The sequence below is a fragment of the Hemitrygon akajei genome, chromosome 3 (assembly GCF_048418815.1).
Source record: "Hemitrygon akajei chromosome 3, sHemAka1.3, whole genome shotgun sequence".
Lineage (NCBI taxonomy): Eukaryota > Metazoa > Chordata > Chondrichthyes > Myliobatiformes > Dasyatidae > Hemitrygon > Hemitrygon akajei.
The window spans coordinates 203,113,496-203,127,610 of record NC_133126.1 but is presented as its reverse complement, the minus strand read 5'-3'; positions in this window follow the sequence as shown (position 1 = coordinate 203,127,610).

The window sequence follows — 14,115 nt, the reverse complement described above, 5'->3', positions numbered from 1 at the left end:
ATGCTCATAAAACCTCAGCATTACACTCATGTACTTATGCTCTTATCCTCTCTAAATGACTGTTAATATTATAATCCTTACTACCGACTCAAACAGCAATTTATACTTGCAGGATTGTTGCATTGTGGGAAATGCTTGTACGGTTTCAGGCACATGGAATTTATCCATATTACTTACGATTTGTATATGATGGACAATCATCATTGATCTTTTCGTTGCAGATTTCTCAGTCTCCTTAATGCCCTTGCAGTCACACTGCATATGTGTAAAAATGCATGTGTAGTCCAGAGAAGAAGTGCAATAATAAACCTCATTTTAGGAATGAGCCGATCAGATGACTAACGATTCATTTCGAGGTAGTAGACAAAAAAATATCGAAAACCCTATAACTTTCAAGGTACCCATGGATAAGGATGATTACGGACCTTGCCAGAGACCATTAAGCAAGTCCCAGCTAACTACCAGAGGAATAGTCTGGAACTGGAAAGAATTAATTGAGAACAGCTAAATCGAGGCGAGTCCACATCGCAGATGTAGAGGATGTTTAAAGACAAAGTGCACTGAGAGTACCTCTGTAAGATTGAAGGTTAAGTCTGGCAAGGCAAAGGAACCTTAGACATCGAGACAGCTGGTAAATTTAGTCAAGTGGATAATGGAGGAAAATAGAATAGATCTCTACAAGACTATAAAGAACATCGATTCCATGGGTTTATAGGTTCTCTGCATTACTTTTATGTATTTGTTCCTGTATTTTGTGGCGATCGGTAAAAGGACAAATATTAAAGTTCTATTCTGCGTACATACTTTGCCAATAAAATGAACTTCTGAACATTTAAAGACAGAAAGGAATTAATTAAGGGAATGCCGAGCCCCAGCAATAATTAAGACATGCCATTGGCAAGCAGAATACTGAACAAACTTGCATTTACATTAAGTGTAAAACAATAACACGGAAGAGGATAGAACCACGCAAGGATATGTTTGCAAAATGTGTGAAGTCAGGGCGAACACAATTGTCCCTGATGACTACACCTGTAAAAGGTGAATCCAGCTGCAGCTACCGACAAGCCGTGTTGGACCTGGAGTTGGATGAACTTCGGATCATTCGTGAGGCAGTGGCAGAAGTAGACAGGAGTTTCAGGGATAAATCAACCCTGAACGTTAGGAGACAATCAACTGGGTAATTGTCAGGAGGGAGAAGGGGAATAGGCAGGAAGAGCAGAGCACCACGTGGCCGTTCCAATCAACAATCAGTATACCGTTTTGGATACTAATGACGGGGACGACCTACCAGGGATAAGGTGAAGTGGTCGCGTCTCTGGCACCGAGACTGGATCCTCAGCTCAGAAGGGAAGGAGGGAAAACAGGAACCTGTAGTGATAGTGGATTCGATAGTTAGGGGGACAGTTAAGAGATTCTTTGGGAGAGATCGAGAATCCCGGATGTTCTGTTGCCTCGCTCGTTCCGGGGTCCGCGATATCTCAGATCGAGTTCCCAGTATTCTCAAGAGGGAGACCGTGCAGCCAGATGTCCTGTTCCATGTAGGGACCAATGACGTTGTTAGGAAGAAGGAGGAGGTGCTGCAAAGATAGTTTAGGGAGTTAGGTGCGAGGTTGTAGGACAGGACACCAGAGTTGCAATCTCAGGATTACTAGCCGTGCCACATGCTCGTGAGGCTAGAAATAGGAAGATAATGCAGATAAATACGTGACTAAGGAGTTGGTGCTGGGTGGAGCGTATCATGTTTCTGGACAATTAGGCCTTGTTCCAGGGAGGCTGGGACCGGTTCCGAGGGGACAGGTTGCACTAGAACTGGATAGAGAATAGCATCCTTGCGAGAAGGTTTGCTAGTGCTGCTTCGGGGGTTTTAAACTAAATCTGCAGGGGGGTGGAACCAGGATGTTGGAGCAGATAGTGAGGTGGAGGAGGATAAATGTCATGTGAGAACTGCAAATATAGTTCATGGAGTAAATCCAGATCTAACATATAACGAGGCTTTGAGGAAAGAGAAGTAGAATAATGGGTGTAAAGGTAATACAGTAGAAAGCTAAAGTGTGTGTACTTCAATGCAAGAAGCACCAGAAGCAATGATGATGAACAGGGAGCTTGCAAACATACATGCAGTTATGATATAGTGGCAATTGCAGAGACTTGGCTGGCACCAGTGCAGGAATGGATTCTCGATATTCCTCGATTTCAGTGCTTTAAGAGGAATAGAGAGGGGGGGAATGGGGAGGAGAGGTGCATTACTGGTGTGGCATACTATTACAGCTGCAGAAGGGGTGGGTAATGTAACAGGATCCTCTGAGTCAGTATCGGTGGAAGTCAGGAACAGGAAGGGAGCAGTTACTCTATTGGGTGTATTCTATAGGCCCCCTGATAGCAGCAGAGACACCGAGGAGCAGGTTCCGAGGCAGACTTTGGAAAGGTGCAAAAATAACATGGTTGTTATCATGGGTGACTTTAACTTCCCTAATATTGATTGGCACCTACATAGGTCCAGTGGTTTAGACGGGGCAGAGTTTGTGTTTGTCCAGTACGGATTACTGTCTCAGTATGTTGACAGGCTGACTAGGGGGAATCCATACTATATCTAGTAATAGGTAAAGAACCGGGTCAGGTCACAGATCTCTCAATGGGTGAGCATCTAGGAGACAGTGGCCACCACTCCCTGGCCTTTAGCCTTATCATGGAAAAGGATAGAATCAGAGTCGACAGGAATTGATTTTAATATGGGAAGGGCAAATTATGACGCTATAAGGCTAGATCTTGCGCGTGTGAATTGGGGTGATGTTTTTGCAGGGAAATGTACTATGGACATATGGCCGATGTTTAGGGATCTCTTGCAATATGTTAGGGATAATTTTGTCCCGGTGAGGAAGATAAAGAATGGTAGGGTGAAGGAACCATGGGTGACAAGTGAGGTGAAAAATCTAGTCAAGTAGAAGAAGGCAGCATACATGAAGGTTAGGAACCAAGGATCAGATGGTTCTATTTTGGAATATAGGTTGGCAATAAAGAGGCATAAGAGGGGATGAGGAGAGCAAGAAGGGGGCATAAGGAGGCCTTGACGAGTAGGGTAAATGAAAGCCCCACGGCACTGTTCAAAATATTAAGAACAAAGGGACGACAAGAGTAAAGGTAGGACCAATTAAAGATAAAGGTTGGAAGATGTGCCTGGAGGATGTGGAAGTGAGCGAGAGCCTCAATGAATACTTATCTTCGGTATTCACCAATGAGAGGGAACTAGATGATAGTCAGGACAATATGAGTGAGGCTGATATTCTGGAGCATATTGATATTAATGGAGATGAGGTGTTGGTGTTGTTAAAATACCTTAGGACGCATAAGTCCCCGGGGCCTGAAGGATATTTCCCAGGCTGCTCCACAAGGCGAGGGAAGAGATTGCTGAGCATCTGGCTAGGATTTATATGGCCCCGTTGTCCACAGGAATGGTACCGGAGAATTGGAGAGAGGCGAATGTTATCCCCTTGTTCAAAAAAGTTTATAGGTATAGTTCGGGTAATTATAGTACAGTGAGCCTTAACCCCTGTGGTGGGAGAGCTTAGAGATAGGATCTATGGACGTTTAGAGGATCATAGTCTAATCAGGGACAGTCAGCGTGGTTTTGTGAAAGACAGATCGTCTCTGACAAGTCTGATTGTGTTATCTGAGGAGATAACCAGGCATTCAGATGAGGGTAGTGCAGTGGATCCCATCTTCATGGATTTTATTAAGGCAGTTGACAAGGTTCCACACTGTAGGTTTATTCAAAAAGTCAGAATGCATGGGATCCAGGGAAGTTTGGCCAGGTGGATTCAGAATTAGCTTACCTGCAGAAAGCCGAGAAGCGGGGTGAAACGAGTACATTCGCATTGGAGTGTTGTGACTAGTGGTGTCCCAGAAGGATCGGTTCTTAGGTCTCTACATTTCGTGGTTTTTATTAACGACCTGGATGTTGCTGTAGAAGGGTTGTTTGGCAAGTTTGCAGACGACACAAAAGTTGCTGGTGTTGTGGATAATGTAGAGGATTGGCGAAGATTGCAGAGAGAGATTGATAGGATTCAAAAATGGGATCAGAAGTGGCAGACAGAGTTCAACCCGGAGGAGTGTGAGATGGTACACTTTGGAAGTGCAAACTCCAAGGCAGAGTACAAAGTAAATGGAAGGATACTTTGGAGTGTGGAGGAGCAGAGCGATCTGGGGGTACAAGTCCTCAGATCCCTGAAAGTTGCCTCACAGGTAAATAGGGCAGTTAAGAAATCTTATGGGATGTTACCTTTCATAAGTCGTTGGAAGAAAGTTGTAGAATCGCCAGGTAATGATGCAGCTCTATAAAACTCTGGTTAGGCCACACTTGGATTATCGTGTCCAGATCTGGTCGCCTCACACTAGGAAGGATGTTGAAGCATTGGAAACGGTACAGAGGAGATTTACGAGGATGCTGACTGGTTTACTGAGTATGCATTATGATCACAGATTAAGGGAACTAGGGCTTTACGCTTTGGAGAGAAGGAAGATGAGAGGAGACATGATAGAGGTATACAAGATATGAAGAGGTATAGATAGAGTGGACATTCAATGGCTTTTCCCTGCGGCACCACTGCTCAATACAAGAAGTCATGGCTTTAAGGTAAGCGGTAGAAAGATCAAGGGGAATATTAGAGGAAGTTTTTGTTTTACTCCGAGAGTGGTTGGTACGTGGAATGCTCTGCCTGAGTCAATCATGGAGGCAGATACACTAGTGAAATTTTAGAGTCTACTAGACAGGCATATGGAGGAATTTAAGGCAGTGGTTATATGGGAGGCAGGCAGGGTTTAAGGGTTGGCACCACATTGTGAGCTGAAGGGCCTGTACTATGCTGTACTATTGTTTGTTTTATGTTCTATACAGGGTCAAATGCTTGGAGGCGGAGAACGTGTAGTTCACTCTTGTGTGCTCGTATCTACCAAATAGGAAGAAGTGAAAGTTAAGATCATTTCTAATATGCTATGACACTTGGATGAAAACAGCGAGGTAGTGATGGATGTTCTGAAGAATATTAAGGTCATCATAACCCACTTCTTGAGAGAGGTAAGATGTTCACAGCATTAGTATCCTTTGTAGTTGTAAATGATGTCCAAGCAAACTGAAACTAATTTATATCCCGTTATATAGATGCAGTCATCGGAATAATCATAGACCTGTTCTCGTCACATTTGCTATATGGACGATATTGAACAAAAATCATAGGGTTACGATTCATCACATAGCCTAAATAAGGGGATTCATCATGTCCTCTTGCTGGTATCTTTGTCTAACTTGACTGAGACTTTCAAATGGGTTAAAGCCTCAACATAATGCACCCCTCAAGGAAGATAATGATGATCTTGGAGGTCCTATATTTAAATTTTACACCCGTTGAAATGGGCGATGGATTTGATGTGTTTTTCTTTGTTTGCGGTGAGTATATTTCATTTCAAACACTAAGTTAAAGTAACAGAGATAGAAGTCTCAATAACGGTAATAGTGAATGCGTGAATCTTTCAAAGCAAACCATATTCTTATTGTGTGTATGCCAACCAGATCTGTGTACAAAAAGGTCTGATTTCGATTGAGATATTCCTGATGTAACGGCTACGATCAGATTTTAGTTTTGTTCTTGTCCTAGCTGATCTTCTTCTTTGTTTCTTGTAGATATAAGGAGCTAAGCATGTATATAGGACCCTGGTCAGGCCCCACTTGGATTACTTTGCTTAGTTCTGATCGCCTCACTAAAGGAAGGATCCGGAAGCCATAGAAACGGTGCAGAGGAGATTTACAAGGATGTTGCCTGGATTGGGGAGAATGGTTTATGAGAACCAGTTGAGTGAAATGGTCTTTTCCTATTGGAGCCACGGAGGATGAGACATGACATGATAGAGGTAAATAAGATATCGAGAGGCATTGGTCGCTTGGATAGTCGGAGGCTTTTTCCCAGGGCTGAAATGGTTGCCACAAGGGGCACAGGTTTAAGGTGCTGGGGAGTAGGTACAGAGGAGATATGAAGGGTAAGTTTTTTACTCAAAGAGTGGGGAGTGCGTGGTATGGGCTGCCGGTAAATGGTCTTTTAAGAGACTTTTAGATAGGTACATGGAGATTAGTAAAATAGAGAGCTATGTAAACCTAGTAATTTCTAAGATAGGAACGTGTTCGACACAACTTTGTGGGACGAGGTGCCTGTATGGTGCTGTAGGTGTTCTATGACTCTATGTTTCTATGTTTCTTTCTAATCTGACAAATGGTTTTCCGATATCTTTCGTGCCACTTTTCGGAGCAGACTGAATGGGTAGAAAGGCACAATTCTAGTCCATTTCTTAAGGTCTTTTAGATTTACCTTATCTGCGCTTTACTGATTTTATTTTAATTAATTTCATTGTGTGTTTTGTAATGTGCTCGCCTCTGATACTGAGACCTTGACTTATTTCGTTCTATTCTGAAGAGACCATCATTGGTTAAAAAAAACATCGAACTTCCTTCGATGTTTTCATTTTTGTGATCATGCAACTCACCGTCCAGGTAACATTCTTTTCTTTTTCTTTTTTCTGCTGAGCTAATGGATTGACAATCTGCTGATGCAAGAAGAACCTTGATTTAAATTGCAAGTAATACATTCACGATAAAATATAACCCGTGATACCAATTTAAAAATAATTACCTGGCCCAGTGTCCTGAATGGTGATTTCCTCATAAACAGGCACAGGAAACTGGGTTAGAGAAGGTTGTGAATTTTTATTGCCTGAAAGACCAAAAATGGAAATTTATCAGTTGAACAAAACCAGACATTAATTTCGCTTGTTATTGCCCTCTGCTTCTTTAATCGAGCAGCATCAGTTCCCTCAGAATCAGTGTCAGGTTTAATATCACCAGCATATGTCGTGAATTCGTTGTTTTGCGGCAACAGTAGCTTGCAATACCTAATGGTAAAAACTATATGTTGCAATAAAAATTGATAGAAAATAAATTATTACTGCAGAATAAGAGGGGGCACAACAAGATAAACCAGTGCCTCTGTGATTTTGCTGCGGCTATGTTTAGGGTAAAATGCAGCTCGCCAGGGTGTTGCCATTGGTTACCTGCTGAAAGATCGATATTCTCTTGATAGTTGATGTAGTTAAATAACCTATCGGCTCAAACGGAAAGAAAAATGTTTTTTACAGGTTCTCACTTCATCTCCCTCTCCACCCAACTACGAGGGGTGTTTGATAAGTTCGTGGCCGAAGGTAGAAGGAGCTGCGTTATTAACTTCAAAATTTATGTATAATCACTCAAAGAGATGAACTGCATTTCCTTGTAACGAGAGCTGCATAACTCATCTCCTTCTACCTTAGGCCACGAACTTATAAATAACCCCTGCTGTGGACACTTTCTGGAGGTCCAAGATACGTATACTGCACGAGGGCTGGACAGTATGCAAATGTAGGAGAGGAATATGTTGAAATATAAACGCTCTAGGTTGTCTAAAACTGACTCCTTCTACCTTAGGCCATGAACCTATCAAACATCCCACTTATGTTCTCCCCATTTGTCTTGAGCTCTCACTTGTAGGCCTATATGCTATCCATTCCGCCACATGCCCATACTGACAACTTCCAGCAAAATTTCTAGTCTTGATCAGGGGACGCGGATGAAATCAAGCTGCTTATTCCTCTGTGCAGATGCTGCTTCTCCTCTTTTTTAACAGCATCCACCGAATCTCAGGTTATGTTCAATTCTGCCGTTGTTTCATTGTGTACTCCAAACTTTCACAATCCAGATAGTGCAAATTGACTGGTAGTTACATTTAATGAGACGGGATAATTTTGCCACTGAGCCGGGAAGAACACATCTGCTTACATGCATGCACGAGTAGGAATAAGAAAAAAAAAACAGGTGTTCCTTGCACTCATCGATACCCTGACGTTTATCAAGGCCTATTTGACTATAAGACCATAAGATATAGGAACACAATTAGACCTTTGACCAATCGCGTCAGCTCTACCAATTCAACACGGCTGCTCCAACTTTAGTCGAAACCGCAATCCCTGATTTCCTTTAATCCCTGATCAATGCAGAATATATTTACCTCTGCATTAAGTATACATTGAGGCGTACACTGCAGAGCAGAATGTGGCAAAGAATTACCGCGTTTCACCACTCACCAGCTGAGTAAATTATTCCTCATTTCCGTTTTAAAATGACGCCGCTCGACTCTGAGGCACTGTCTTCTGGTATGGACGCCAGTACAATAGGAAACATCCTCTCCACACTCACTATCGTCCTTTCACCATTCGATAGATTTCAGTGAGGTCACCCCTTATTTGTTTGAATTCTAGTGAATACAGGCTCAGACTCGTCAAACGCTCTTCATATGACAAACTATTCAATCATGGGATTATATTCGCGAACATCCTTTGAACCCTCTCCAGGTTCAGCACGTCATTTCTAAGAGGAAAGGCCCACACCTGCTTCCAATATTCCAAATGAGGCCACACCAGTGCTTTATAAAAGTCTCAACAATTCCGAGCGCACACACAGGCACAGACAATTACACACACACACACACACACCCACACACACACACACACACACGCGCGCGCGCACACACACACACACACACACACACATGCATATGAACGCAGGCGAACACACACACATATATACATATACAGATAGAGAAGAAGAGAAAGCGCGAGTGACACGCAGTTCCGCAGACAATCGCAGATACTTAAATCTTCTGTCTTTATTGTCCTACCCTACAGCTATTTGTATTCCGCACGTACAAACGCATATACTCATTTTCTGGAAGAGAATTACAACGTTTGTAAAAAAAAAAAAACACTTAAGAACACCTAAATATACTATAGGTTGTCCATACATATCCCTTCCCCATCAAAAGGAGCATTCTGTATATGAAACACTACCATTAGCGGAGGATGGGCGACGGAGTAGTGGGAGACAGAGTAGGAAGGCTTTGGCTCGAGAGGCTTCGGCGAGCAGCGGCTGAGAACGAGCTTACTCCCAGTGAGGTAAGGCCGGGAAAGTTCCTTTCATTAATCTAATTTGCTTAGAAGCAGGTAATGGAGGGAACAGTTATGGCAGTCGAGTGCTTCGTTTGCAGTATGTGGGAAGACAGGGCGAGCACAATTGTGCCGCAGCTCCTGACAAACCGTTCTGGGGAACTGGAGCTGGAGCTGATGAACCTCGGATCATTCGGGAGGCAGAGGCAGAAATAGGCAGGAGTTCCAGGGAGATCGTCACCCTTAAGAGTCAGAAGACTGGTAGCTGGTAAACTATCAGGAGAGGGAAGGGGAATAGACAGAATGAGCAGAGCACCCCTGTGGCAGCTCACATCAATAATATGTATATCCTTTTGGATACTGTTGATGGGGACGACCTACCAGGGACAATTTGCAGGTGTTGCATCTCTGGCACCGAGACTGGACCCTCAGTTCAGAAGGGAAGGAGGTGAAAACTGGAGAGCAGTAGTGATAGGGTATTCGATAGTTAAAGGGACAGATAGGAAGTTCTGCGGAAGAGAGCGAGAATCCCGGACGGTCTGTTGCCTTGCTGGTGCCAGGGTCCGTGATCTCTCGGATCGCGTTGTCAGTATTCTCAAGAGGGAGGGTGAGCAGCCGAATGTAGTGGTTCATGTAGAGACCTATGACGTGGGTGAGAAGAGTGAGGAGCACCATAAAGGTGAGTTTAGGGAGTAAGGCGACAAGTTAAATGTCAGGTCCTCCAGGATAGCAATCTCGGGATTGCTACCGGTGCCAGGTGGAGGTGAGTTTAGAAATAGTAAGACAGTGCAGATCAACAAGTGGCTGAAGACATGGCGCAGGAGGGAGGGCTTCAGATTTATAGATAATTGGATAGTTTTCCTGTGAAGGTGGGACCTGTACCGGCAGGACAGTTTACATCTGAACAGGAGGGAACAGATATTTTTGCTGAGGGGTTTGCTAGAGAGGCTCCAGTGGATTTCAACTAGATACAAGGGTTGAAAGGAACCACAAAAGAAAACAAACAGATGTATGGGAGAAGGAAGTAACAGAAGATAGTAAAGTTGTTTGCACCGTTAGTGATAATCAGAGAGTAAGAGGTGGAAGTTTTTTTTAATGCATTTATTTTAATGCTAGGAGAATTGTAAGAGAGGTACATGAGCTTAGAGCATGGATTGATACATGGAAATATGATGTTGAAGCTATTAGTGAAACATGGCTGCAGGAGGGGTGTGATTGGCAACTAAATATTCCTGGATTTTGTTGTTTCAGTTGTGATAGAATCGGAGGAGAAAGGGGGGGGGGGGTTGTTGCATTCCTTGTTAGAGAAAATATTAGCGGTGCTCTCACAGGATAGATTAGAGGGCTCAACTAGGGAGACTATTTGGGTGAAATTGAGGAATGCGAAAGTGGTCCTACTGCCTAGCGGGGAGCGGGAATTGGAGAAGCAAATTTGCAACGAGATAGCAGAAGTTTGTAGTAAGCAGAGGGTTCTGATTGTGGGAAAATTTTAATTTTCCACAGATAGACTGAGAAGCCGATACTGTAAAAGGGCTGGATGGTTTGGAGTTTGCAAAAGATAGATAGATAGATAGATAGATAGATAGATAGATACTTTATTCATCCCCATGGGGAAATTCAACTTTTTTTCCAATGTCCCATACACTTGTTGTAGCAAAACTAATTACATACAATACTTAACTCAGTAAAAAAATATGATATGCATCTAAATCACTATCTCAAAAAGCATTAATAATAGCTTTTAAAAAGTTCTTAAGTCCTGGCGGTAGAATTGTAAAGCCTAATGGCATTGGGAAGTATTGACCTCTTCATCCTGTCTGAGGAGCATTGCATCGATAGTAACCTGTCGCTGAAACTGCTTCTCTGTCTCTGGATGGTGCTATGTAGAGGATGTTCAGAGTTATCCATAATTGACCGTAGCCTACTCAGCGCCCTTCGCTCAGCTACCGATGTTAAACTCTCCAGTACTTTGCCCACGACAGAGCCCGCCTTCCTTACCAGCTTATTAAGACGTGAGGCGTCCCTCTTCTTAATGCTTCCTCCCCAACACGCCACCACAAAGAAGAGGGCGCTCTCCACAACTGACCTATAGAACATCTTCAGCATCTCACTACAGACATTGAATGACGCCAACATTCTTAGGAAGTACAGTCGACTCTGTGCCTTCCTGCACAAGGCATCTGTGTTGGCAGTCCAGTCTAGCTTCTCGTCTAACTGAACTCCCAGATACTTGTAGGTCTTAACCTGCTCCACACATTCTCCATTAATGATCACTGGCTCCATATGAGGCCTAGATCTCCTAAAGTCCACCACCATCTCCTTGGTCTTGGTGATATTGAGACGCAGGTAGTTTGAGTTGCACCATATCACAAAGTCCTGTATCAGTTTCCTATACTCCTCCTCCTGTCCATTCGTGACACATCCCACTATGGCCGTGTCATCAGCGAACTTCTGCACATGGCAGGACTCCGAGTTATATTGGAAGTCTGATGTGTACAGGGTGAACAGGACCGGAGAGAATACGGTTCCCTGCGGCGCCCCTGTGCTGCTGACCACCGTGTCAGACCTACAGTCTCCCAACCGCACATACTGAGGTCTATCTGTCAAGTAGTCCACTATCCAATCCACCATGTGAGAGTCTACTCCCATCTCCGTTAGTTTGTGCCTTAAGATCTTGGGCTGGATGGTGTTAAAGGCACTAGAGAAGTCAAGGAATGTAATCCTCACCGCACAACTGACCCCCTCTAGGTGAGAGAGTGACTTGTGCAGCAAATACGTGATAGCATCCTCCACTCCCAACTTCTCCTTATACGCAAACTGAAGAGGATCCTGGGCGTGCCTGGTTTGTGGCCTCAGATTCTGTATTATCAGCCGCTCCATGGTCCTCATAACGTGCGACGTCAAGGCAACAGGTCTGAAGTCATTCAACTCCTTTGGTTGTGCAGTATATGTGCAGTATATATTTTTTGCAGCAATACATAAAGGTACCAACTAGAGAAGGGGCAGTGTTGGATCTCCTGCTACGGAATTAGTTAAGTCAGGAGACGAAGGTATGTGTTGGGGAGCACTTCGGGTCCAGTGATCACAACGCCATTACATTCAATATAATTATGGAGAAAGATCTGACTGGACCCAGTGTTCAGATTTTGGATAGGAGAAAGGCTAACTTTGAGCAGACGCGCATCGATTTAGAAGGAAAGGATTGGGACAACTTGTTTTATGGGAATTATGTAATACCTAAATGGAGGTCATTTAAAGGTGAAATTTTTAGGGTACAGAATCTTTTTGTTCCTGTTAGGTTGTAAGAAAAGGTTATAAGTTTGAGACCGTGATGGTTTTCAAGGGATATTGGAAACTCCATTCGGAAAAATACAGATATCTAAATAAATATAGGCAGCATGTAGTAAATGAGGTGCTCGTTGGAATATGAAGAATGGAAAAAGAATCTTAAGAAAGAAATTAGAAAAAATAAAAGAAGATACGAGGTTGCTTTGGCAAGTAAGGTAAAAATCCAAAGGGCATCTACAATTATATTAATAGCAAAAGGATAGAGAAGGATAAAATTATTCCCTTAGAGAATCAGAGTGAACAGCTATGTGTGGAGCCAAAAGTAATGGTGCAGATTTTGAACAATTTTCTTCGGGATTCAATACGGAGAAGGACATTGAATTGTGCAATGTAACAGAAACAAATACGGAAGTTATGGAAACTATGATAATTAATGAAGAGGATGTCCTGGCGCTTTTAAGGAATATAATAGTGGATAAATCTCTGAGTAGTGACAGGATATTATCTCGGACCTTGAGTGAAGTTAGTGTAGAAATAGCAGGGGCTTTGACAGAAATATTTCAAATGTCATTAGAAACGGGGATGGTTCCGGAGGATTGGCGTATTGCTTACGTTGTTCCATTGTTTAAAAAGGGTTCTAAGAGTATGCCCAGCAATTATAGGCCTGTAACTTTGACGTCAGTGGTGGGTAAATTAATGGAAAGTATTATTGGAGATGCTATAAATAATTATCTGAATAGACAGTGCCTGATTAGGAACAGTCAACATGGATTTGTGAGTGGAAGGTCATGTTTGCCAAATCTTAATTAATTCTTTGAACAGGTTACTAGGAAAGTCGACGAGGGTAAAGCTGTGGATGTTGTCTATATGTAAGGCCTTTGACAAGAATCCACATCGAAGTTTCGTTGGGACTGTTCAATCGTTGGATATTAATACTGAAGTAGTGAAATGGATTCAGCAGTAGCTGGATTGGAGATGCCAGAGGGTAGTGGTGGATAACAGTTTGTCAGGTTGGTGGCTGGTGGCTAGTGGCGTGCTTCAGGGATCTGTATTGGGTCCAACTTTGTTTGTCATATACATTAATTATCTGGATGATGGGGTGATAAATTGGATTAGTAAGTATGCAGATGATACTAAGATAGTTGGCAGTATGCATAATGAAGTAGGTTTACAAAGCTTGCAGAGAGATTTTGGCCTGTTAGAAGAGTGGGCTGAAAGATGATAGATGGAGTTTAATGCTGATCAGTGTGAGATGCGACATTTTGGTAGTACTAATCAAAATAGGACATACATGGTAAATGGTAGAACATTAAAGAATGCAGTAGAACAGAGTGATTTAGCTATAATGGTGCATAGTTCTCTGAAGTTGGAATCTCATGTTGATAGAGTGGTGAAGAAAGCTTTTGATATGCTGGCCTTTATAAATCAGAGCATTGAGTATAGGAGTTGGGATGTAATGTTAAAATGGTACAAGGCATTGGTAAGGCCAAATTTGGTGTATTGTGTATAGTTCTGGGAACCGAATTATAGGAAAGATGTCAACAAAATAGAGAGAGTACAGAGGGGATTTACTAGAATATTACCTGGGCTTCAGTACCTAAGTTACATAGAAAGGTTGAAAAAGTTAGTTCTTTATTCTTTGGAGCATGGAAGCTTGAAGGGAGATTTGATAGAGTTTTTTTTTTATTTATGAGGGGGATAGATAGAGTTGACGTGGATAGGCTTTTTCCATTGATAGTAGCGGAGAATTAAACAAGAGGATATGAGTTGAGTGTTAGGATCCAAAAGTTTAGGGTAACAGGAGGGGGA